Source organism: Anastrepha obliqua, chromosome 1 (assembly GCF_027943255.1).
Source record: "Anastrepha obliqua isolate idAnaObli1 chromosome 1, idAnaObli1_1.0, whole genome shotgun sequence".
NCBI classification, from domain to species: Eukaryota; Metazoa; Arthropoda; class Insecta; order Diptera; family Tephritidae; genus Anastrepha; species Anastrepha obliqua.
Genome location: NC_072892.1, coordinates 159,047,211 through 159,070,899, shown reverse-complemented (window position 1 = coordinate 159,070,899; position 23,689 = coordinate 159,047,211). Strand labels below are relative to the sequence as shown.

The following is a 23,689-nucleotide window of genomic DNA, read 5'->3' as shown; positions in this document are numbered from 1 at the left end:
TTTTAAAATGTAAACCAAAACACAAAACAAAAAAAAAAACAAAATTGATAATAATAAAATTGAGCGCACGAAAAATTGCAATCGCGCTTAGTTTGCAGTATTCGCTTTATTCGTGTTGGAGGAGGGCCGCCTCGCCGAAGTGCGACCAGAAGCGATAAAATTTTTATAATAAATGACGTTTTAAAAATTTGTGGCAACAGCAATGCAAGTAACTCCCTGTGTGCGCGTGCATGTGTGTGCAATAAATAATTTATAGCCACAGCTGTATGGCACCGAAGAGTTGTTGCACAGGCAGTGCAGGCTGCCACAGCCCACATTGCGGCAGCGCCAAGCCACCGATCGATCGATCGATCGCACCACACAGCATAAATTCGCCTAAAGCTTCTGTGCGGTGCTGCTGCTGCCACTAAACGACGTTCAATGTGCGGCAACTACAACAACAACACAATGCCGCTTGCACTAAGTGTTGTAGCGTCCGAGTTGTTTTGCATACAATGGTCAGCAAGCTATTGAAGTCGAGCGAATGCTGCTTCCAACGCTGCTATTATTGCGAAATATATTTTTTCGTTGTGTGTTGCATGCGAGGCTTTGCCACGCTGCGGCGTGTGTGCATTGTCATAAATTGTTTAATTTGTATCATAAACAATCGCGTTAAACTTTATCCCTAAGCCATGCGGAGATCGATCAAGCCGCCACAACAATATAGCATTCATGCATCATCTGTGTGGCAGCAACGGCAACAGCAGCCAAGTGAGATTGCATCGATCGTATTTACTCGATCAGCAAGAAAGTGCGAGCAGCGATAGCGCGTTAATGCGTCCACAACAAAGCTGCCACCGCACGCTGTCAAGAACTGCCGCCAATTGCAGCTTCTGCTGACCGACCATGTGGCAGGCATGCGAATGATTCATGCCGCTTTTGCTCCCATTTTCACTTTGATTTTTTTCCTTTCCTGCCATCCTTTTTTGCGCGCTTAGTAGCGTTGCAAGCTAATGCTTTTTGAAATGTATAATTTAACAGACACCAAGTGAGATTTATGTGGCATGCTGTTGGCGCTTTGTGTTGCATTATATATTTGGATTATTCTTGTAGGATTTTTTTCGTTTTTTTTTTGTTTTTAGCTGTGGGTTTGAGGGTGCAAACTATTAATGCAAAATATAGTGCATGAACAGCTTGGCCAGTAACTTGCAACAATATGGTTTTCCGCATCAAACAAAAGCTGGCTGCTGTGCGCCAGCTGTCTTGCGCTGCAATTTGCCTGTTCTGTCGAACGTCAGTCGCCAATTGCCGACTGCCGGGCGAAACGCAATGCTATTATCATTATTATCATTGATCCTAGGCCTGGGGCTTGAAATGCGCTGCGTCGCAAAATATCAACTTTAATTGTGGATGTGTGTGAGTGTGTGCGACAGCGAAATGCTGGTCACGCGGGCCGAATAGTACGCGCATACGAACAGTTAAACGTACTTGCTTTATTACAAAGTAGTAAATCTAACTGAAAAGCAACAGTAGTATGTAAAACAGATAGTGGATAAAAATCTTATAGAAAAATTTCAAAATTGCATACAAAAAATGTTAACACAAAGCCTGAGTATGAGTAGTAGTAGGCTGAGGTACTAAAATTCAGGATTTCGCAATTGGGGCCAAATTATTGTGTAACTCTGAGTTGTTGAAAAAGTAATATGATAAGTAAAAGTAGTATATATTTTTTGGCAATACAGAGGCAGGTTAATTTGGAGTAAAAATAGGAGCAAAAAAAGTGATAAATTATGCTAAAAATTAATTTCGAAAAGCACCAGCAACAGCAGAAATAAATTCAAAGGAATGCGGACCGAAGATTTAATTTTTGTATGTATACATAAAAAACAACGTTTGGAGACCATAATAGCCAACGTAGTAGAAAAAGTAGTAAAAGGTATGGGCAAACGTATTGGATTACTTAGGTAAGGACAGAAAAGAAGTATGTAAGTTTAGTTGAAGTCGAGTTGAAAAGTAGTAGATTAAAAAACAAAACAAACAAGCAAAAGTTAGTTGTTAATTAATGTACATGGGTTGAAAAGTAGTAGAAAAGTAGTAGATTTAAAAAACACATAAAAAGAAAAAAGACAACAAGGCAAAGAGTGAAATGAAAGCCAATTTATTAATCATTATGAAGTTGGTCGCAAAAAAATAGTAGACTAAAAAATTCAAATAGCAAGTTAGATAAAAGTAAGTTGGTAATTGGTATGGAGTTGGTTAAACGGTAGTAGATTACAAAAAATTTTAATTAAAAATCATAAAGTAAAGTGAATTAAGTTGAGTATAAAGTAGCAGAAAAGTAGTAGACTTAAGAAAATAAAAACGAGAAAGAATGAAAGTTATATCACAGTAAGCTGAAGTAGCCTAAAAGTGGAAGATTAAAAAAAAAAACGAAAAAAGGTATAATACAACACATAAAACGAAATTAAATTGTACAAAAAGTAGCAGAAAAGAAGTAGATTAAAAAAAAAACCAAAAAGTGAAATGAAAGTGGAACGAAAGTGAGTTCCTAATTGATATGTAGTTGGTTAAAAAGTAGCAGAAAAGTAGTAGATTAAAAAACAAACGATAAAGACAAAACAAACAAATCGAAATGAAGATAAGTTCCTCAAAAAAGTAGCATAAAATGAATAGGAAAACGAAATAAAGAAGTAAATGGAGAAAGAAACTGAAAATGCTAGCTACAAGATTATAATATTATATATTATACCTATACTGGAGAAAGAAGAAAATAGTACAATCGAGAGAATGTGGATGTAACCACTACTATATATACCAGATAACTTAGAAGCCTAAAATAATAATTAAAATAGAAAATCGGTAACATGAAAGTAGTGGTAGTAAATTTCGTCAAAAATCGGATAACGACGCTTTTTTAGAGAAGCAAAGTACCTACAAAAATTTCGGAAATAATTGTAATAAATTGAAATAATGTTAAAAATTGGATTTGCAAATTAAATTTTTTGAAAATGTAGTAGACACATTTGTCGTGAAATAACAAAAATTAAAATTCTGCCAAAACTTATAAATCAAAAAATTAAGTTTTATATCAAGCTGATGGCCTAGCCGCTAATACTTTAAAATCATTGTGATTGTAATTCATTACTTTTTCAATTTTATAGTAAATGAAAAAAAAAATTTTAAAAAGTTTTATATCGAGAAGTAAAGTATTTTTAAAGCCATAAAAGGCAGCTCCAGGAAAATGTTCAGATGTACAATAATATTTGTAAAAAGTAGCAAATTAATGCAGCACAATTGGGATTTTGTAACTATGCTCGACAAGTAGATGGAATTTTATCTGATATCGGCAAACATTTCAACAATAATACAAATTCTTTTTTTAATAGAAGTTTTACAACCTTAAATTATTTTCAAAAGTGTTTATATTAGGTATTAAAAAAGTAATAGAATTTGTTTTAAAATAGTAAGAATATTTGATTGTCAAATAAGTAAGAAATAGTGGTTATAGGGATATAATGCTGTAAATAGTAATTTAAAATATTTTCTGGTATTAAATATTTTTAACCTTTTTTTTTGTAATTTTTTTTGTAATAAAAAGTTGTAATAGTAAATAGTGGAAGCAAACTATATTAATGGGTTAGGAGTAGTCAGAATTAAAACAAAATTGTATTTTTTTTGCGTTTTCTTAAAGTATAATATCTTAAAAAGGTTGTGTGAAAATGTGAAGCAAATCCGACAAATACTTCTCAAGTTATTCAACAATTAACAAAGGCACTCGGGCGCTCCGCTAATCGGCAGCAAAACTTTAAGTGCGTTTTTTATTAAACTATTGAACTATTTTTTGAACTGATGATCACTGTAACTTAAGGGCCGCTTAGTAGATTTCAATAAAATTTATACTGCTTTTGAAAAACATAAAAAACTCACTTCGATCGAAGAATTTTCGTCTTGCAAGAACTTAGATAGTTTTTATACAATTAATTGTCGGTTTTTTCTCGAAAATCTGAAAAATATTTCCTGAGGCCGCCATATTGCTAATTTTGAAAAACAAACCTTCACTCCAGCACACGATTATCTGTTAAGGGGTTAGGGGTAGTCAGAATTTTCAAAAAACTGATTTTTTTTTTTTGCATTTTCTTAAAGTATAATGTTTTAAAAATATTGTGTAAAAATTTGAAGTGAATCCGACAAATACTTTTCAAGTTATTCAACAATTAACAAAGGGCGCTCGGCCGCTCCGGAGCCGATAGCAAAACTTTAAATGCGTTTTTCTCAAAACTATGTTTTTCAAACTGGTGAACACTGTAACTTAAAAACCGCTACGTAGATTTCAATAAAATTTATACAGCTTTTGAAAAACATAAAAAACTTGTGCCTGATCGAAGGATTTTTTTTTTCAAAAATTTCGATTTTTTTTTAACAATTAACTGTTGGTTTTTTGCTCTAAAATCTGAAAAAAATTTTCTGAGGCCGCCATTTTGTTCATTTTGAAAAAAAAGCTTCGATCAGGCACAAGATTATCTATTAATAAAACTAATTTTTCTTGTCCGATTGGTTTTAGATGAATCTGCAAGGACTTGTGATGTTCACCGCAAGGGACTTCTGGAGAAACGGGCTTCACACAAACAGCGATAACTTTTGCAATTATTAATTTTTTTTTTTTGAAATTTTGGTGAAGTCAAGTTAAAACATGATGTTTTTATGCCATGTATTTATTTTTGTTAAATAAATTAATTAAGTAGCAAAAAAAAATTCGTGAAAATCATCATTTTTTCGGGCCTCTGACTACCCCTAACCCCTTAATAAAACTAACTTCTCCTGTCCGATTGATTTTAGATGAATCTCCAAGGACTTGTGATGATCACTGCAAAAGACTTCAGGAGAAACGGGCTCCACACAAGCGATAACTTTTTTTTTGTAAAATTTTTTTTTTTTTAATATTGCTAAAGTCAAGTCGAAACATGATGTATTAATGCTATGTTTTTATTTTTCTAAAATAAAGCAACTGACTAGCAAAAAAAAATATTGAAAATCATCGTTTTTTCGGGCCTATGACTACTCCTAACCCCATAATCATTATTAGTTTTGAGTATAAAAGAAGCAAAACTTGTTGTAAACTGTAATACCAAGAAGTGTTTGCTAGTGGAGGTTGTTGTAGTAGCATAGCTAGAAGTAACAGCAGTATATTAAATATATAAATATAAATCATAGGCGTCTCCACCCTTTTTGGATGTTAGATGTGCGTCTAGATATTTTCTCACAAATGGAGGTACCTAAACTTGTATGCCACCTCCAAAAGACACTTTTTCTTTATGAGGAGCTTTTTCAGCGCAGAAATGCACTCGGAGTTTTTCATAGGTAACCCAAATAGCATCTGGGAATTAAACGCATTTGGCAATGAAAAAAAATTTACTAATGTTGGTAAAATTAATAAGAAAAAGCAGTTTCATACAAAATATCCAGAATTTTGTATACAAAAAAATTAGTTGAAGTAGAGCATTCAGAAGCAGTTCTAGTGTAGTTTAAACAAAAAAGTGCTATATAGAGCGGATTCCAAGTAAAGCTATGTGCAAATCAAGCATGAAAAAAATTCATTCATTCTTCCAACTTTTTGCCACCTTTCCGCCTAATATTAAACGAGCACTACCATTTGAGGGTTCTTTCGCTTTTTACAATTTTTGTATCTCCAAAACATCCTTTGACTCAATAATTCCTAGCACACTTTTTACGATAATAACTTCAGCAACTATACGCAACTGTTTCAATTTCTGTTACTACACAAAAAAAAACAAAGCAAAGGAGAAATTATCGTACTCCTGATTTGCTTGCTCCACACACTGTCTTGCGTGCTGCATACCTCCACCATTCCGAGTACAAGATCGTGATGGATTATGCGCTTGTGATTGATTATGTAGTTGTGATAGGAGCAAAAAAAAATTATAATAATATTTAATGCTGACAATAAAAATGCGCAAAAACAACAAAAAGCACACAACTATTAATGTATGTAACCACAAAAAACAAAAAAAAAACAGAGCTCCATAATACCGGCACAACAGCAACACACTTCAACACAGATCGCGAAAAAGATGAGCCACTGTCAAGACGGCAGCAACAGCAGCAAGCAAACTACAGTAGGCACTCAGAGCAACAACATTATTCATCTAACTGGCATTGTAGCGGCTGAACTGAGCGTCGCTTTCGCGTAATGCTGCTGTTGGTGCTGCTGCTTCGCCTGTTTGTTGCCTGCGATCGATGTGAGCTACATCGCCCGGCCACTGCAAATTGTCGATCGCAGCGCATGATAATTCCCATTTGATTATCCTAATAACAGTTCTTTAACCAATATTATATGTACGTGTGCCTGATTATAGATATTATGTGCCAGCGATTGCTGCTATGCGGCCAGTATTGCCGTACGATCGCCTGGTGCTATGAACGCCTGGCTAAGTGACTGCAAGTGGACTCCTTGTGCGCCTTCATCTGCCTTTTGCCTGGGTTTTTTTATATATATTTCTCTGTTTTTTTTTTGGTTTTGGTTTTAGGTGCGCAATTTCGATGAGCGCAGGTGATCGACAGTGAAAATGATTATTGAATTATAATGCACGCGTATATACATGTGTGCGGCATCGTGAGCTGCTGTGTTGCATTGTTGTCATTGTTGTTCTTCTTGTTGTTATTATTGTTACGGTTGTCTAAATATTAAATCCTCAGACGGACAAACAAACAAATGAATTTATGGCAGTGATAGCTGTACGCTCACTCATATTTATTGGCATACAATTGTTGGCTGGTTGATCGATCGATGGGCGCGAGTGCGAGATCGCGTGATCGCAACACAATTTAATACAAGACATCACACGAGTAGGTGAAGTGTTGGTAGTGTTGTTTCCGCTTTATTTATTTTTTAAGGTATTTATTTAGTTTTTTTTTTGGTTTTTGTTTTTCTTGTTACCCACAATTGATTTCAACTTGTTGATGGCTTAACAATTGGTTTGCTGCAAAGAGGGATTATGAAGTCACAGTAAAATAATACAAAAAAATGAAAAAATTACAATTTCTAGCAGAAATATGAGCACATAATTGGCAGCGAAGGGCGCTCGCGTTCGCACATTTTCCAGCAACACTTGCCATATATGTGCCACATGATCAACTAAATAACTACTAGGCAATCAATGCAATCTGTAGAGATTTAAAGAATGAAAATTTTCGCAGTGCAAAAGGTAGAAATTCAGTGTTTGAAGGGAGCTGCCACAACTATGTTGCCACAGCAGCATACTTGTGTATCATTAATGCAACAGTTTGATGTATAATTTGCAGCAAAGCAGGTTGAGGTTGAGAGCGCAGTTGAAAATTATATGTTGGAATACGACAAAAAAATAAAAATAAAAAAAAATTAAAAAAAAAAAATTATAAAAAAAATTTGATTGCGACATAAAAACTGGGAGAAAATGACAGCAGCAATTGCAGAAACGTGTGGCAAGTATAAATGTATTTTGCGGTGTTGCTGCATGCAAACGATTTCAATAATACTGCCACATACACAAATATATAAGTCGTATACACCTTTTTATTTTTTTATTTATTTCCTTTTTATTTTATTTTTTTGTATTTTCCTTTTTTTTTGCTTTTAGTGTTGCCACTTTAATTGCGTACACATCTTGCAACTGCCTGTTGCCTGCTGGCTTCTAGCAATCAAAGCCCATTCACCGTAACTCAACGTGTGAATTGTTACGGCAAAGCGGCAGCATGCATACGCAGCCACACGTACTCACATAAATGTATACCCACACACGCATATGCCAATTTTCGCAGCGGTAAATTAATAAGGTGTCAATTTATGATGTGTACGATGCTGCGTTGATAAGCCTGATTGTGAGAAATTAAGCCATAACTGCGAGCATTGCATACACACATGCGCGTATGTATGAGGGTGTGTGTGTGTGTGTGGTACAGAGTGCTAATTTTTGTTTTTTTTTTTGCGGTTAATTGTTTAATATATATTACAGAGGTTTGTCTATGATTATTATTTTATTTGATTTTCCCCATTCGATGTGTTGAGTTAGTCAGAGAAGTTTCTTTATGATTTTCAATGGGAATTGCGCAAAAATCTATGTAGTATTGATAAACAGGCGCATTTGCTTTCTCCATTTTCAACAATAAGATCGTATGTGGCAGAAAAACCAGGTTGCAGAATAGCTATGGTTATATTTAGTTGAATATAACTAACCTTAAGAGTAGAAGGAAAAGTCCAAAATAAAAAAGTCTGGCGCCATAAAAATGTTTTTGATGGCGCCATCTTTTAAATGAGTTAGTGTGTTGGAAGTTACATCCCTAGCTGACTTCCAGTGAAAGCTTGGTGACATTCGGTTCAGTGGACGCAAAGTTATTGCGTCTAAAGTGTCAGTATGTTTGTGTGATCGGTACCAAAATGAGTTTCGAACAAAGAGCTAATATCAAATTTTGTTTTAAAATCGGTAAAACGTTTACCGAAACATTTGAGTTCATGAAACAAGCTTACGGCAATGATTGTCTATCTCGTGCCAGAGTTCATGAGTGGTTTACACGCTTCAGAGATGGTTGTGAGGACTTAAATGACAATGAACATACGGGCCCAAAATCAGTAATCACCGAAAACTCCATCGACATTGTTCGTAAATTTATTAAAAAATTAACCGAAATCATAGTTGAAATTCATGGCTTCTGAGTTGAATATCTCCAAAACATCGATTTATCGCGTTTTAACTGATCATTTGGGCTAACGAAAGGTCTGTGCACCTTTCATTCCGCACAAGTTGGCTAGGAACCAAAAATTGCTCAGAATTTAACATTCTAAAGACCTCATTAAAGAGGCGAGAAAAGGCGAGAACTTTCTCTTCCACGCATCATGAACCTGAAACTAAGCGTCAAAGTGTCAAATGGAATGCCCCAGGCGAGCCACCGACCAAAAAATCGTGTCTGTCAAATATCAAGTCGGTGCTCATTTGTTTTTAGTATTCCAAAGGAGTTGTTCACAAGGAGTTCGTGCCGACGAGCCAAACCATCAATGCAATTCTTCTAACTCTATCTTGGCGTTTTGAAGCGTTTGTTGCATCGCATTCATCGAATTCGCCCTGAACGAAGGAGGAACCTGGCGCTTATTGCATGATAAGGCACCATCTCATCGATCCAGTCTTGTGACTGAGTTTTTGACTAGAAATCGCATTGTAACCATCAATCACTCACCGTATTCGCCTGATATGGCTCCCTGTTTTGCGTCCGTAGAGGCCATCCAAAAGGCTTGTACCGATACCCTGAAGAACCTGAAACACTTTGTCAAAAAGCTTTTAGATCGCGGTAAAACAGTGTATCGAGGCCAGAAGGGACTATTTTGAACAAATAATTTCAAAATTATCAGTACAAAGTACCTATCGTTTCTATTTCAGCTCAGTTTTGTTTATTTTGGACTTCGCCTTGTATAAGGTTCAAGGGCTCTTTTATCACAAAATAGTTAAGAAACTTAATTGGAGTTTGAGCTTTCAATGATACGGAAAAATTGCAATTTTCAAGACTTTCGATTTTCGCATCTTTGTCCGAGTTCGGAGTACTGGAATAATTTGTGGAAACAAAAATTGAGTTAGTATGCATTTTCGAAAGAAATAAGGGGCGCTGATGCTGCCAACGGTTTAACTGCACGCAAACTGGACGAAGTGCTGTATGAATTTCGCGAACAGATTAATTTTTTTTTTTTTTTGAAAATGAAATTCCACAATTTGAAGTCGTTGTTCTGGCACTAAATGATTCATGATGACTTGCCAAAGCTTATTGAACAGAAGTGTCAACACATTTTGCCGTTCTCAGCTATCTAACCATAGTTTTTAATATCGATAGTTCTCTTGCAGTTAAAAGAAGCACCCGATATATGTTGCGTGCTGAAATTAATGTGCTTGAAACTTATATATATTTTTTTTGGATTTTTATTAAGAAAAATACTGGATTATTAAAAACTGTATATATATATATTTTTTTTGTTAACTATTTTGGACCTTATTTCGATGCGACTCGGTTTGACCGAAAAAAATCGATGTCCGGTCGTTCTCTAATAATAACCACGGCTTGGTATGGAAACAGAAATATATGCACTTGCATTTATAATCCGGGAGTCAGAGGTCATTTTCACCTTATCATTTCATGCCGAAGACAGATTTAATACTGAAGGCAGACGCCATCCAATGGATGACGAAACCAGCCGTCAGCTGGTCCACTAGCGGTGGGTACGTGCGTGGGATGCTGCGAAACGTGTAGAAAAAAAATTTCTACCAACTCATTTTATACCGGCTGAAATTTTTTTCATGTATTGTTGACATTTAGTAGAACAAAAAAAAATAGTCAGCTGCGCCGTAGTGGGGGGAAAATAAGTCAGCTGAACAGGCGAACTTGTAAAATAAATTAAAAAGTAAAACTACTTTATGCTGATTGAGATTTTTTTTACATAATTTTGGACACATATGAAAATATACAATAATAATGATGGTCAGCTGCGTTTATAGCGGTGGGAAGACAGTCATCCGTAGCAAGAATGTATCATTGCGTTCAGCTGACGTATTTCCCCCCTCTACGGCGCAGCTGACTATATTTTTTTATTCAACTAAATGTCAACAATACATGAAAAAAATTTCAGCCCATATATATAATGACTTGGTAGAAATTTTTGCGACACATTTCGTACCCTCCCACAATCATACCCACCGCGGATGCGCCAGCTGACGTTCACTTGCGTTATTCATGAAAGCTAGCTCACAAGTATAGTTAAGAATTTAACGGTATAAAAACGCAATCCAAAATCGACCCCTGGCTCCCGGACTATTTGTTTCCCTGCTCTAGTACGTGTACTAAATGTTTCACCAGCTTTTGCTTGTAAATAAATCGATTTTTTTGTTATGTGAAAAGTTCACTAGTATTGGTTCTCTCCTTTCAAGCAAGCATTTACGCTAATCATACTTGCGGAAAGAGTTAAGAGTTGCGCCTTAATTTGAAATTAATTTATTTATTAGTTTTGCATGAGTTGAGATATTAAACGGTATGTATAGTTTATGTTCGTGTACTCGCATATCGAGAGTAATTAATTTTCTAGCTTTCCGACCCACTTTCAGCGGCATTCAACACAAATATTCTTTTAAACTTAATACAAGATTTTATTTATCTAACTAATTCGCAAGAATTCTAAATTGAATAAATCATGTTTAATGCTACCAGCTTAACCCATACATACCCACCTATAACAAATCTAACTCAATTTATGTGCGCGTATAAATACGTGTGTATGTGTGTGTGAGTGTGTGACGTGTGAGCAAAACAGATTGAATTATCATAAATGCGATTGACATGCCCAGATAGCGGGACATGCAATTGCACTTTAACAGCATTAAAGGTGTGATTATTATTAATGTGTGGCAAGTACTCACACATACATGCATACTTGCATACTTTACGAGGCTAATATGAAGTTATTAAAAGCGTGCTATGAATGAGAAGATGCCTTTTAATAAATGCATTAAAGGAATAGAAAAAATATGAAAAGCTGAAATAAAATAAAAAAATAGAATTTAAATAAATATTTATGTATCAAATAATAGCGCAATAAATTTGAGTATCAAGCGATGAAAATTTTTTCGCACATTCAATTCGGACAGTTATTTCTGTAAATATGTATTTATGTGTGATATCTTCCGACTACTTGGCAGGCGCAGGCGTGCATTTGCTAATTCGTTTGGTCGTTCAACAGCGCAAGTGCTAAGTTCTTTGCCACAAATGCGCTGCTACATAAAAGTAGCATTTTTTTAATTGTTTTTTTTTTTTTTTTTTTGTTTCTGCTGCCACTCTTGTTGACGTTGATAATAAAAATGGGTACTATTTATTATATTTGCAACAAGTCAGTGGCACGCAAAGAGCGCCAAGAAATGCAACCGCATACGAAATGCAACAAGGTGTGCGGCTGCCAAATACCAAAAGCAGCAACAAACAAAACACAAAAAATGAGAATACTAAAAAACAATTGTGACTAGTGGAGAATAATAGCAATAATTAAAACAAACAGGTCGGAAGTAAGTCAGCGCATATACATACAGACGTACGTACGTGCATGTGTGAGTGTGTTTGTGTATTTGTGTGTGTGTGTGTGTGCGCTAAAAGTCAAGGTGTTCGCACGCTGACCTGGCGAACAAGTGCAGCGGTTTGTGGCAGTTACGCGATACTTTCGCGCTGCACGTTGCATGCCACCAACAAGAATCCGTTATACTTTATTGCTACCACACTTTGGTGGTTCCTCAGCATACTCGCGTCGTATATTGTGCGCTTGGGGTGCATAACCTGCGGCTGCGGAGACGCATAAGACTGCAGGAAAAAACAAAGCCACAGAAAAAAAAAATAATAAAACCAACAAAAAACAAAAACAACACTGCATACTCTCAAGACGACAACGTCCGTCGCCAGGAGTATTGAAGCGTTTTTAATTTGGAGCAGGTGTAATATTTGTGGCACCATCGCACGAACTCTTGCTTGTTGGGGATTAGCAGACGCGACCCGAGTGAGAAACTGGACAGAGGAAGATGCGCAGACAGTCGGGGCGGACAGCACGTACAAGCAGAGCGCTGTATAGTAAGTGAGAAGCGCTTACAGCTGGAGCTGCGGCAGCACGAATGCCGTAAGCGCTTAGGCTATGTGGCACGCGCCGAAATATGGACAGTTCTGAAGATATTTTATTTTTTTTACATTTCCGTTTATCATACTAACTTTTATTGTTAATTTTTTCAGTTTTGAATACAGTAGCGTGCACAAAAATAGCACAGTTGGGAAAGTGTAAATTAGCAAATATTTTCTATTATTATTCTTCTCCTTGATTGGCGCGTTAGCCGCCCAAGCGATTTTTGCAGAGTTTAACACAAAGCGCCAGTCGTTTCTTTCTCATGCTAAACGGCTGGCCAGTTGGACACACCAAGTGAAGCCAAGTCCTTCTCTACCTGATCATTCTCACGCAGTGGAGGTCTTCCTCTGCCTCTCCTACCACCAGCTGGGATCGCATCGAATACTTTCGGAGCCGTAGCGTTGGTATCCATTCGGACGACATGACCCAGCCAACGTAGCCGCCGGATACTCGCCGCCATAAGAAAGCAGCCGAATGCGCGAGAAAAATGTCTGAGGCAGAAGTAAGGGATCGATTCCCAGCATGCCAGCCGTTGAGTTTTCCGCTTTCAGAAGCTGAGAAGATCACTAAAATAGCAACAGGTGAACTAATCTGGAGAAATGCACAGCAATGCGGTTACTTTGATTAGCACTCAAGGGACTGAGAACATGAAACAAACAAACAAAGAAAACAGACTAACATTTCTCATGGAAATGCCAACGAGGCACTTGAACCTCGCTTAACGACTTCTATGGAATGAGTGATAGATAGAAATAAAGATGAGGTAGAAGTAAAGTTCGTTAAGTATCTCCTATATGAATATCACCAACTTTGATTGTTGCGCTTTAGATCCCTAGGGAACGACTTCTTCGAGTCTATTTAGTTAGTTTGAGAGCATTACTATAGGAGGGGCTGATTGGATTCGTCAAAAAGTGGATATGGTTTCGAGACGTATACGAGTAGATTAGGTTATACGGCTGGTCGAAGCCACGCAGATACCATTTTGGTCCATAGCGATACCAGATCGGAGTCCTATTTTAGTGAAAATATGCATCACTCAAGATGTGGGTACTATTCGCGAATTTTAGGAATCGCTCAAGCTCCAGCTCTAGTCTTTCAAAACTGAGAGCACCCAGATATGATAATATAGTTTAGTTTTTGAGAGATCCGGACAGTAGCATAGGAGAAGCTTTAGAAATATGACGTATAGAAGTAAGACTGAGATAACCTTGTAGGCATCTGGGCACGAGTGTGAGCACTGGGAGAATTATTTTCTTCTAATAGCTGCCCCTCTAAACTCACTTCATCTACTAAGCAGCGATTTAGCATAAAATAACAGAAAACTTAAATGTTTTCAATATTTTTTTGCACATATGAGAAGTTAGAAGTGAAATAGAAACCCTCAAGCTGACATAACTCATATCTGCTCTTATCTATTCTCTCGTTTTTTCATCAGTGGAAATATTGTAAAACAAACGAAAAATGCTAAGCAGCTGTGAAAACAAAGTGTCAAGAAAAATTGAAGCAAATGGGTGCCAAATGTCAAAGGTTTATTGACATTTATGTGCGTGCGCGTTTTCGTGTAAAATTTGGTTCTTTAAGCAAATTCTATTCATTTGAATTTGATTTTCCGACTAAAAGTCTCGGCTAAAAGTCTTTTGTTAATGCAAGCAAGAAATCGCTGTTATCCAATCCATATGGAGAAGGAGGAAGGATGAAGGATGAACTAAGAAAGATAGAGATGAAGAAGAATGAAGGATGATGTAATTGACTTAGGAATCCACGGTCTTAAAGTAAGGTTTCGTGGCCTATCCTTGGAGCAATTGCGGGCTTTCCGAATTCTTTCATTATTTGCTGCTTTTTGGCTACAAAAAAATCATGGAATGTTAATGATTTCTTGAAGAATTTGTGTGATGATGCAGTTTATTTGAAAGAAAACGCTTCAAATGCCCGGCAATGATAAAAATAGTTGCTCAAAATGTGATCAAGTTAATTAAGATATAAAAGTGAAAGTGAAAATTTTTAAAACAAAATTTTAATTTTTTTAAATAAAACATTTTGCTTGCAAAAATAAAATTGTTAATTTTCTATTTATCCATTTATTTGCTTTATGCGGTAAGGAGGTTTTTATGAGGATAAAAATGAGTAGTCCGATGGTGAGAAAAATTAGTAGTTTGATTATCAGTACCGGTGAGTTTGTGCGGACAATAATGAGCATAAAAAATGAGGATAAAAATGAGTAGTTCGGTTATTAGTGCAGAGGAGTTTATGATGAGAAAAATTAGTAGTTGGATTATTAATACTGGGGAGTTATGATGAGGAAAATGAGTAGTTTGAGTATTAATACTGAGGAGTCTATGATGAGAAAAATGAGTAGTTTGATTATCAGTACCGAGAAGCTTGTAAGGACATCAATGAGCAGTTCAGTTTTCTGCAGGAATTATATTATAAGTATAAAAATGATTAATTGCCTTTTAGAGCACAGCAGATATATTTTCCACTTATTGCTTTCTTGCTGGTAAAGGGGAGGTAGACTAGCTAAACGATAATGAGAAAGCTTTTCCCCATGGCTCGAATAAAAATGAATAGTTTACTGAGCACTTGTGTGTTGAGTGGTACTAATACTATGATATTTTATATGATACTCAGCTGTCTTGTAGGTAAGTGGTATATTGATAGATTCCGTAAAGGAAATATTATTTTGAGCACTTCATTCGCAAATTATGCAATTTTCTATCACATAACTATACTTACACACATACACACATATGCATCTTTTCACTTTCGTCCACATGAACGGCGCACCAACATTGCCGCGTGAAGAAATATCCAGAGCTAAGACGAATAGGTAGGGAAGCAGGAGTCGTTAGCCGGTAGTTGGCGGCGAGCAGCACCTACAACTCATTCGTTGCAGCTGAGCAGGTGAAATATTTTTTTACATTTACGTTTTTTGTTTCACCGTTGGTTATCCTGCGTCACGAATAGTGGCAGCGCGACGCTACTCAGCGGCAGGTTATAAATTAGGAAAATACAGACAAGCGCACACACATAAGCACACATAGGCATGGGTGCGTGTATGCGTTCACAAGTTAATTCCGAATATTTCATTACAATTCGTTGCGATTCAATTTGTGAGAGGGTCAAATACGCGATTATCTTGCATTTAGGGAAATATTTGACAGAAAAATGACTTAGTTGCATTGCGTGGTCGGAGCAAGCAGATGCGGCATTGCATTACACCACAAACATCCTTGCAAGGTGGCAGCGGTCGAGGTAGTTGAGGCGATGTAAAGTCGATTTAGGGCATTTATTTATTTTATTCTATTTTATTTACTTCTTCGCACTTTCCTACGTTTTATGATTGATTGCTGTTGTCAGCGGATGCAGGTGAACTTTGACCTACTCGACTGCAGCGTGAAGGAACAAGAAAAAGAAAGAAAAACATTTTAATTTGTACTTAGTGCCACTCCGTAGATGTTACCTTTAACCCTTTACGTCTGCACTCTGCTCATTTACCAATCAACTGGCATGTCACCAGCAAATCCCGTCCGATAAGCATCTCATTTGCGGCAAGCAATGACACGCTCGCTCATTCACTCACTTATGCTTTTATTTTACTCATCGTCGCATTTCGTTGATTATCTATAGATTCCTTTTATCTTTCCATTTGCTTCGTTTTTGTTTTTTTTTTCCTACTTTCAAACGTTACATTTCTCTCTGTGCTGACACTTTAATCCTTTGCTAGTGAATTTGATTTGTGCGCGCCGATAAGGCCGGCTAGCAAGGCGAGCGTGCGATCCCTTCTGCTGCTGTCACTCGCACCATTTTAAGTACTCGGAGATTGCTGCCATTATGGTATATTTGGCACAAAAGCGTTCGCACCCGTACGCAAACAAAAAAAAAAACACAACGCAAAAACAAAATAGGCAAAAAATAAAATGCGAAATTCGAAACTCGAAACCAAAGTGTGAATTTAATTTTCCAAAAAGCCTCCCTATGTTTCGCTTGCCTCCCTGGCTTGTGCTGCCTGCTGTTGTTGTCTCTGTTTTTCGATTCGTTTGCGCTTCGCTAATGTGCGCGTAGGTCCTTGATGGTGCGCCATTCAGCGCTGCGACTTATCGCTTGCGAAGTGTTGTTGTAGTTGTTGCAGATTGAGATTGTATAGAAAATGCAATCCTTTCAGCGCTTTTATTTTTGCTACAGTTTTTAATTCCAATTTTTTTTTTTTTTTTTTTTTTTTGTGTAATTTTGCTCCTATTCACTTTTCGAAATACAAACAAATTCTGGTTTGGCTCGCCGCTCACTGCTTACAGGCACTCACTACTTTCCGACAATCTTTTTTTTCTGTTTTTCAGACAATCACCACTCCCTTCAATCAACCACTCGCCTTCACACATTGCACACTATTACTCCCTGCTATCTTTTCAATTGCATTTGTCGCCACCTCTGCTGCTGCCGCTATTGCCGCTGAGCTGCCACAATTTCATTTCATTTACACCTTATCGCGATTTTCTCGCTTTCAGTTACAATTTTATTTCAGCCAACTGATTTTTCTTCCAGGACCTCAATTTCAATTTGTTGTTGTGCTTGTTTTTCCAACATACATATGTATGTGTGTAGGTATATCTATATGTTTGCCTCTGCCTGATCTATCTCCTTATCCGTTTGTGCGCTCTATCACATTCAAATGAGATTTCATCAAATAGATTAAAAAATAGGCTTTTGTGTGCTCGAGCGCCGCTTTGTATGCAAGCCACTACGAGCTGGTAAGTAAGTATTTATATATGTATGTATGTATGTATTTATATATGTCAAAAAAGGTTCCGCTTCACACTTTGCATGCTTCATAGCGCGCACTTCGGCACTCATCACAAGCTGCACAAATCCATTTCATTTACTATCTGCTTCCTTTCCTTTCGGTCCATTTGAAAGTGTTAAAAAATGTGTCCATTTTTATTTCTATATGTTTTTTTTTTTTTTGGCTGCTTGGTCGCTTTCACAGTTGCACCTCTGGCACAGCATCTGCTTTTTCTACACATAAATGCACACACACACTCACATACATGGGCACATTAAAAATCTTTCTCTCTCTCCCTATCTCTTTGGCACTCTCTTATCTGTGCGTTGATTAGGTGTCGACTTCATTTCACTAATTGAAATGCATTTGCCCGATTTGTGTGCTGCCTTTTATGCTACGAGCGCGCAGGCTCTTTGAGCTGTGAGTGTTGGTCGTTTAAAGCTTCTTATCTGAAGCGCAGGAAGTCTTTGATGACACATTTTAGCCAAATTAAGTGCCGCGCATTGACATGAAATGGATACAAAAGTGGGTTTATCTGTATTTCATATCCTGAGCTTGGATAAAAGTAGGCACTAAATGAGTTCCGTTGTAATTGCATAACGGTGTATAATACATGCAACATTTACAACGCAGTTTAGTTTACATTGGCTTCCGACGTCTAAAATTTAGGTCCACATACACAAAAATGAGAACCCAGGGCTTTAGTGGAAACAATTGGCAATTGTCTCTAACCCAAAACCTGAGAACCCTGGGCTGTCTTTGGTGGAGTAGAACAAAACTCTTGGGTGTGCAGATAACATTTCTGTGATCTGGCTTCCAAGACATAGGAACAAAGGAGGGAAGGAAAATGCTGATGAGCTTGCCAGGCAAGGTGTCGACTGAATTGATCTCAGAGGTCATCTCCTACCCGGTCATCGGCATCCCCCTGACTGTTATTAAAGGGGAAGGCACAATTAATGTTTCAGAAAAGCACAGAACAGGTGGAGCTTCATTACTTCATGTGCTATTTCGAAAATCCTATGGCCCCAGTACAATGGAAGCAGTACGCAGATAGTTCTGAGGAGTCCTCGTCATTCAATTTCCAAATTCGTAGCTGTGTTTACCGGTCATTGGATTATCGACACACACCCAGAAAAGCTGGGCTTACCATCTAATCCGGGCGATCTTTCAGGGAAGGAGTCAGTTGAGCACTTTCTCTGTGAGTGCCCGGGCTTGAGAGCTAAAAGATTAAAGTCACTGGGTCACTTTCTTCAACAGCCTGTGGCAGTGCGACAAACTAAATCAAATCAAGCTGCTCCATTATATCAACAGCTCCCGTTGGCTTTAGATGTAATGATAGTGAAACGGCATTTTAGTGCAACTTGGGGAGTGCCCAGGTGGTGCTTCAACCATTTCATCTACCTACCAATCTACATGGAAAAGTAATAAAATATTACCCTACAACATTTCAATAAATATATTTATAATTTACATTCCATTTTTTCATATTTCATATAAAATTTTCATTAAAATTTCTACATAGCAATAAAAGTAGGACAATTACGAAAATATTAAGCCACACATTATAATTTTAGTTTAAAATAGTAAATTATTCAAATAGCAAATTAAAAAACGAAATAAAAGGAAAAAAATTAAGTAACAAAAAAAAAATTTTAAATTTGAAAAAAAAATTATGGTCAAAATTATGTAACAAAAAAAATTTTTTAAGTTTGAAAAAACAAAATTTTAAAAATTGTTTGCAAAAAAAACAAACAATTAAAAGTCAAATTTTTATTTGATAAAAAAAATTAAAAATCAAGTTTTTTTTTTTTTTTGTCAAATACAATAATATTTTTTTACTTTTGTTTTTTCAAAATTAAAAAAGTTTTTTTTGTTATTTTAATTTTTTTCTTTTCATTTCGTTTTTTAATTTGCTATTTGTATAATTTACTATTTGAAACTAAAATCATAATGTGTGGCTTAATATTTTCGAAAATAAAAAATTTTTTAATTTTTTTTTGTCAAGTTTAAATATTTTTTTTTTAGTTGAAAAATTTTTGTATATTAAATTATATATATAATTGGCGCGTACACTATTTTTGGGTGCTTGGGCTCGGGCTCCTCCTCCTATTTATAGTGTGCGTCTTGATGTTGTTCCATAAATTGACCCACAGTTTCAAGCCGATTCCGAACGGCAAATATTTTTCATGATGAGCTTTTTCATGGCAGAGATACACTCGGAGGTTTGTCATTGCCTACCGAGGAGCGCTCGCTATTAGAAAAAACTGGTTTCTTAATTTTGGTGTTTCACCAAGATTCGAAACTTCGTTTCTCTCTGAATTCCGAATGGTAATCACGCACCAACCCATTCGGCTAAGGCGGCCGCCAATATTCAATTTTAGTGTAGTTTTAATTGCATGAGTAACTTACTAATCTTCAATTTTGTTGTCAACCTCTTTTTTTTACTCCTGCGTGAAATCGAAAGTACCATATAATTCATTTTATGCTTTTGTTTTTGAAAATCGCGAATTTGAAGTAAGAAATTGACTTTAAATTTTAATTTTAATGAAATAATTTATTTTTTATTTTTTTTATTTTTATTTTTTTTTTCACACAGACCCAACCTACAGACCCGCCCAAGCGGCATGAAAAGTGCTGACAAACGCCACGTTCTGCCGCTAAACAAAGCGGTCATAAATTCATAAAGAAAAGAACAGCAACAGCAGCGACAATAACAAAATTAATAAAAAAATAAATCCACGTCTACCAAATAAAATGAGTAATAAAAGCAAATGTTATTAGCTTTTATTGTTTGTTGCGATTGCTGTTGTTGTTATTCTAAAACCTTTGTTGTTACAATTCGCTTAAAAATCAGTGAGCGCGCAGCAAACGCTTTAAATGACAGATCAAAGCGATTTTGCCGAAAGCGCGCATGAACACACGTACAAATGTACATAAACACACACACATACATACACATATGTGCTTATGTATGTGGAATATTTGCGGTAAGCTTTGAAAATGTTAATGCGCGCAGTTGTAAATATGTAAGCGTATTTGGGTGTGTGTGTGTAATGGAAGTAAGTGCAGGTGTGTTTGTGCGCAGCAGCAGCCACTAAACTGACAATCGATTTAAATCGCAGCGCAAAAACCAACTTTATGTAATTAAATGGTAACTTTACCGCCTAGCTGGACTTCTGGATGTCTATTGTTGTTGTTTTCGCTATTTTTCACCTATGGCAGCGCTGACATTTTAAAAGCATTTGACAGCCAGCCAACTGCTCTAGCCGCTTTGACAACGTCATCTCGAGTGTGTGGCAATAAAGTAAGCAGTGCATTTTGCGTCGTCACAACGCCGGCCATTGAAGTTGAGGCCGAGTCTAAAAATCCACACTAAGTACAGCTGAGCTGGGCTTAGAACAGCTAAGCAATACACTGACAGCAACCACCGTCTTTAGCCAACCACAAGCCATGGCCATAGAACACCACGGCACGCCGCATGTGGTAGCCAAAAGTGCCTGACACTTGGCTTGTGCGCTGGCCATTGAGGCAGCCGCTAAAAAGGGAGCGAAGCGCCTTTTAATTGCCGCTCGTTCGGCGCTTTTCTTCGAAGGAAATAATGTTTGTTCGATTGTGGTTCTCTGCTATTTCCTTCTTTGCCTTTCACCTGCCTGTGCCACTCGTTCGCAGCACATTGATTCTGCTGGCCGTGAGTGACATAATTAATTGAGTTGGTTGGAAAAAGCGATGGCCACTGTCATTGATAATGCACTCGCGCATACATGCATACATACATATATACACATATATGTGTATATGTGTGCATATCTAAGTTAACTTGAAACAAGGCGGCTTTGCTTTGCTTTCCAGTTTGCTGCTTTATAGCTGCTGGCCATTGAAGACATGACATTTGAATGACAGATTCTAGACGTGCGACCGAGGTGATCGTCGGACATGCACGTCGACATAGAAGTACGCGTTCTAAGTGATCGTCTATTCACATCTGCATGTGTACGTGTGTGTGTGTGTGTATATATTGCATTTCTTGTAAAGTTTGCTTGTGCGTCTTATTGTAGCTGGACAGGTGAGAGAACTCAAACAAATGTTAAACCTGCGACTTTGACAGCGCCGACAGCAGCGCCTGAAGTTAATGAGCTCGAGAAAGCTAAAGAAGTCAAGGTGTGGCAATCGTGTCGAGCGGTATGGAAAACAGAAAAAAATACGAGTTGTAGAAAGTGTCACATACACCTCTGTTTGGGATATCTCTTACATTTGTTAGAAGCTTGAAATATTACAAGGTGCATAGTTTTACAGAACGTCGATAAATAAACTTTTTGACAGAGCTTGCATATAGTCAAGGACTAAATAGTATTAAAGAAAATAAATAATTTGCGCTTACACTTCTGTTAGGTGTTTGGCCGGGCTCCTCCTTCCACAAATGAAGTGACCTCCGGTTTAAGACGGCTCCGAATGGCAAATGTTTTTTATGAGAAGCTTTTCATGGCAGATATACACTCGGAGCTTTGCCATTGCCTGCCGAGGGACGACCGCTGTTTTGCTGTTCGAACCTACGCACTCCCGAATGCTAGTCACACACCAATCCCATTCGGCTACAACGGCCGCTAATTAGTATTACATGAAAAAAATTGTATGCTAAGGAGCATCAACCGCATAAAGGGGGTATAGATTCACTAACCCAGTGTATAAATTAATTCTTATTTCATTTCATTTATCTCCGCTTTTCATATACTCAACTGCCTGGCAAACCTGATTTTGCCAGTTTCAAAACTGCATTACTTACTTACGTACTGCTCTCCTGATCGCATGGAGCATAGGGCCCAAAACTTCATTAAGAATGGAGGAAAACCATTATTCGTATTTTGCTCAACGAGTTTCAAGTTTGATAGGTAGGTAGGTAGGTAGGTGAAATGGTTGAAATGCCAGTCTGGCACTCCTCAAGTAGAACTAAAGCGCCGTTTCAATACCAATATGAGACCTCCAACAGGCAGATACTCGTATCTACAGCCAGCCAGAGCTGTTGATATAATGAAGAAGATTGATGGGATTTAGGTTGGTTTGATAATACCAGGTAAATAAAACCAGTTCTTCTTTGCTTACAGCGCCTTACATAATTTCACTTTACTTTACTTCACTTCAATTTAACTACAGAGTTCAAGGAGACCATAAAGTTGCCTTTAAATATATCCTCCGTAGACTTTAAAAAGTTTTTGGTTGAACAGAAATGTGTTACCTGGCATAATAAAATTAGTTTTAATGCTAGAGGTTAGTTGAGAAAACGACTGTAAATAAGATTGATTGATGGATAATTTGAAGCTTATAGGGAAAGATCTATTTAAAAATGCCATGGTACTATTGAAGAAAGATAAACGAACAAGCATGGGGCAAATGCTAGTGAAAGTCTTAATTATTCCTTTATTTTTTTTTAATTATTCATATAATTGTAATCTTTTCTTGAACAAAAAATAAGAGCTCAATTTATAACTCCGAACTCAATTTATAATTAATGCTGTAAGTTTCGAAAAATTTGATAATTAAGTTCATTACTTTGAAGTAACAAAATAATAAAGTCATTATTTCATTCTAAGACGAAAACCTCTGCTGTTGCGTTGTATTTGCTTCAGTCTACCCAATAATTTTATTATCATGTAAACTTTTTAAAATAAAAAAATTACAAAAAAATCATTCTGCTACCATTTCGTATATTAAGGAGTTACTAATTATCCCACACACATCCGTCAGTTAACCCAGGTAAGTCCTGAAGGATAAAGTAGTCCTGTCTAATACAGCCAATCTAACATAAATGGGTTCCTCCAATGGCATTCTTCCTTAATATGACATCTCGAGAGAGTTGCTGTCGAGTTTGTTCATATGGACACAGAAATATTTAAGAAGTCAGGAGTTTTTTTACCCGACATAAGGCGGCCGCCGTAGGCGAATGGGTTGGTGCGTGACCATTCGGAATTCAGAGAACGTAGGTTCGAATCTAGGTGAAATACCAAAATAAAGAAAAAGTTTTTCTAATAGCAGGCAGGCAATGGCAATCCTCCGAGTGTATTTCTGCCATGGAAAAGCTCCTCATAAAATATATTTGCCATTCGGAATCGGCTTGAAACTGTAGGTCCCTCCATTTGTGGGGCAACATCAAGACGCACACCACAAATAGGAGGAGGAGCTCGGCCAAACTGTCTGTCTAAACAAATTTTGAAAATATCGAGGCCAAAAGCAAAAACAAAATACATTGCTCTTGTGGT

General features: G+C 36.8%; 1 protein-coding gene across 2 annotated transcripts in view; it reads right to left on the bottom strand.

The window, feature by feature from the left end:
- Positions 1-23,689, bottom strand: part of LOC129253324 (GATA-binding factor C) — a 198,783-nt gene that overhangs the window by 122,019 nt on the left and 53,075 nt on the right. The gene's annotated exons all lie outside the window — the stretch shown is intronic.